The sequence below is a fragment of the Malania oleifera genome, chromosome 3 (genome assembly GCF_029873635.1).
Source record: "Malania oleifera isolate guangnan ecotype guangnan chromosome 3, ASM2987363v1, whole genome shotgun sequence".
Classification (NCBI taxonomy): domain Eukaryota; kingdom Viridiplantae; phylum Streptophyta; class Magnoliopsida; order Santalales; family Ximeniaceae; genus Malania; species Malania oleifera.
This window is the reverse complement of record NC_080419.1, coordinates 47,075,469-47,079,527: the sequence shown is the minus strand read 5'-3', so window position 1 is coordinate 47,079,527 and position 4,059 is coordinate 47,075,469. Positions and strand designations below refer to the sequence as shown.

At 31.4% G+C, this 4,059-nt stretch overlaps 1 long non-coding RNA gene across 1 annotated transcript; it reads right to left on the bottom strand.

Moving 5' to 3' along the window:
* Positions 1–871: 871 nt before the first annotated feature.
* LOC131152221 (uncharacterized) lies at positions 872–2,805 on the bottom strand. Its single transcript, XR_009135891.1, has 2 exons — positions 2,332–2,805; positions 872–1,122 (listed from the first exon to the last, which is right to left on the bottom strand). It is a non-coding gene; the product is annotated as an uncharacterized LOC131152221 (long non-coding RNA).
* Between the last annotated feature and the right edge of the window lie 1,254 nt (positions 2,806–4,059).

The following is a 4,059-nucleotide window of genomic DNA, read 5'->3' as shown; positions in this document are numbered from 1 at the left end:
TCTCTTTTAAAAATGGAAGGTGTTTTTTTTTTTTTTTCTGAAAAAATGGAATTCCAAGTTTACCATTCATGCTTCAATCCCATAGTGCAAGCACCCGCTTTCATTTACTCATACATGCTTAAGGAAGAGTACTCACATCATGGCTAGGGAGGAAAGAGAGAAAAGCACCATACAATGGGATATTATCTCACTCGTCCCATTATAAGCAAGGGGTGAAATCATGAAAGTAAACAAGGACACCCTATTTTTCTAAGGTATAACACTACAAAAAATAAGGTTATTAGTTAATGATAAAAATCGTCACAAATAATCACAAAACCGTCACTAATATTATTAGTGACAATTTTGTGATTATTAGTGACAGTTTTGAATTAGTCACTATAACTGCGGTTACTAATACTTATTAGTGACGAATCCTAAAAATGTCACTAATAACAGAGTATTAGTAACAGATTATAACCGTCACTAAAACCCTAATGACGTTACTATAAATTTTACATTGGTTCGGCTCAAAATCCTCAATAATAGTAGAGAATTAGTGACAAATTTCAAAATCGTCACTAATATTAGAGTATTAGTGACGAATTTGAAAACCAGAATTTAAAATCGTGACTAATACTTGAGCTTTGTGACGCTTTTAAAATTCGTCACAAATACTCTACTATTAGTGACGGTTTTGAAACCTTCACTAGTACTTAAAAAATGGACAATTATTAGTGACGGTTTTAAAATTATCACTAATAATTTAAAATTAATAATTTTTTTAATCATTAATTCTTGTAAAAATTTGTAATTACATTTTTGCATACATAACATTAAACAATAATTACTACAAAATTCATAAATTATTCAAAATTCTAATTCAAATTCAAATACAAATACATTATACAAATTCAATTAAAATATAGAAATTCCATTTGTTCGGATAACAAAAATAAATCAAAAAAATTCAAAAATCAAATTCAAATTCAAACTCAAATATAAATACATTGTACAAATTCAAATTAAAATACAAAAATTTTATCTGTTCAGATAACAAAAAAGTACAAAAAAAAAAATAATCAAAAGCTACATCCGGCTGTAGTGCATGACATCGTGCTGATGTTGTGACAGGTGCAAACCCTACAAATTAAGAATTATAAAAAAAATAATATACGATTTTTGAACATATATGTTTACTACTATAAGTATCAATGATTTGATAGCAAAATAATCAGACATTCGGACATAATTAAAAAGAATTATACAATTTTAAATAACTAAATTTCCCTCCTAGAAGTAAAAAGAAGAACATGACATTTCCAGCTGAAAAACTAGCTATTTATTCACATTGCAAAGAAATAGATGATATACTGCTGCCTTTCATTATCATCTTTCAAATGAAATATTGCTTTTTCATGACTATTTTTCACACAAGATTCAATTCCTTTCACAATAAAACAAACCAATGTCCACGATATTAGTTGTTAAGCAATTCCACTGCTTCCCAATTATGTAACATTTGATTTTATTCCTCCTATAGATCAACAAGATGATGGGTTCTTGATAAGGGTTCTTGACCTGGAGAAAGCTATGTATACAAATATGAAGTTGATAAATATTTTTAAAATAAGAATATGCAAATATGGTAACATTTTTCTAAAAAGGAAATTATTGCATGGAAGATTAGCCACATTATCCAAATTTTCCAATGGATACATAGTTGAACTGCTAAAAAGAACCTATTTTCCTTTTTATATATGAAAATGAAATGCCTTTTATAAAACCACAACCAACACAATAGAACTAATTGAAAAAAAGAACGAAATTAAGAGATTGTTGTAGTTAATTTCAAATGAACTAAAAGTGGATTCTCTTTCATCACCAAACATGCCCATTTAACCATCCCCAACTTCACCAACAATTAATATGAATCTTATATAAGCCTCTTGGTAGCTTAACCCTAACAATAATCAATGACCACTATTAAAACTAAACTAATCTTGACCATAAAAAATAGACTACATAAAATAGCCGAAAATATGGACCCAAAATTCCCTTAACACAGGACCCATAGTGAAATAAAAATCACCCAAAAATGCTCTTATGAACAGTAATGCTGCAGTACTGTAAATAGTTATCCACTTAAAAAAACACAATTTAACTCCTGGCTCAAACCTCCTTTCCATCATTCCACCAAGTCAGTGACCGGTTAATAATTTTGCATTCAACCTTTAAGCGCTGATTTCTATCAATGGGCAATCAAGATACATGCGGCTATTCTTTAGGAGTACCAGCACCAACAACTGCAATTCAGATAATGATTTATGTGATCAGAAATAAATTGATTACCTCTAATATGCTAAAGTCCCCCTCTCCATCAAGGAAAATCTCAGGATGTACTGCCGCGCTAGTGATATTGAGAGCCCTTTTGAGCTTCTGAGGGTCTAAAACTTCAATCTCAACTAAGAAGGCTGAGCTTACAGCCCGATGATCTGAAAGCCTCAGTTCTGCCCGGTTGTAAGAATGCTGTTTTATGCCTTTTCAAGCTCTGTAATCCAGTGGATCCCAAGGTTGAACTTACCAGGCTGGGGATTGCTTCTTCTCCCCTTCTTTTGGTTTTCACCAACATATCTGTCATGATGTCATTAATATTCCTTAATAAAGATTAAACCACATTCTCATTAAATTAAAATTCATAAGATATCCAACTTTCATGGAGGTAATGCACATAAAATAACTTAGGGGAAAATGTGAAAGGACTCATTGACCAGTTCGCTCAGTCAGAATTGGAACAACCCTCGTCAAACTAGAACCAAGAATAGATCACCAGGTCATGGCCCAACCTCCAGATTAGAGGGTCGATCTGCATTCTAAATAATTTAGCAAACCCAGATAGCCAGAATAAATAACTTAGATTTCTAAAATTTTGATAGGAGTTTATATTATTTTGTTCACGCAGAAATAATTTTTTGTTTATTGCTTTTGTACAAATTAATATTGCTTTCTTTTTGTTAAGATATATTAGTCATTTTTAATGCTGCTCACGACCCAATTTATCACATTGTCCAGAAGTAACTATTTTCTGTAAATCATGTAAGCAATCAAATTATTATCAAGCTTCTAAAAACTAGTTCTGTCGCTGTTGCTTCTATGAATTTAAGTCTTAAGCTGGATGGAACAAGCTTGATGGCCCAAAAATTTCATACATTAACATAATTCTAGGAAAACATTAAACAATCAACCTGCTAGGCTCAAATGAGACATCTGAAATTGACTGAGCCAACTGGGTCGTCCCAAGTTTAACAACTAGATGGTCAGTGGCAAGGGGTTGGGTGACTAGATTAACCATTTTATTACTTGTGTTGGGGGCTATTGACACTGAAATAATGACACTTTAATATCAAAATCCTTCTAATTACAATGCCAAACAAGAATATCTGGCTGTATTTGAATGAAAGAACTAAAAAAAAATCAATTTTCTACAAAATTTTGGGATAAAATTTTATTATCTAGGCAAAACGCAATGCAAAATTATATTAAATTTTATTCAAATTCACACAAATCCAAATCCAAGTCTTGAAATCCATGCTCCCAAACACTACCAAAGAGTACTCAATCAATTACCACAACTCTAGGCTTCTAAAATTTTTGGATAAGAAAACAATTTGTATTATATGCACATACTGCCAATTACTTCCCATATTTCTCTTTTGTTGTATTCATTGATAAACAAATCAACAGATACCCATTTGTTTAACCATCCCAATCCATTTACAATGCAAATATAAATATTCCAATGCATATCTAAATCCCATATTTTGTGCAAACCAGATGTAATTCAAATTAGGCGGATCAAGTATGAGTTAGATCAATTGATTCTAACTATTTTCCCATCTCTGCTCGGACTGCTATTAACTTGATACTGGATACAGAATTGCAGATTCATTCACCCTGGCAATATGATTTGTTCTAACTATTTTCCCATCTCTACTCGGACTGCTATTAACTTGATACTGGATACAGAATTGCAGATTCATTCACCCTGTCAAGATATGATTTGTTTTACTGCTGTATGTG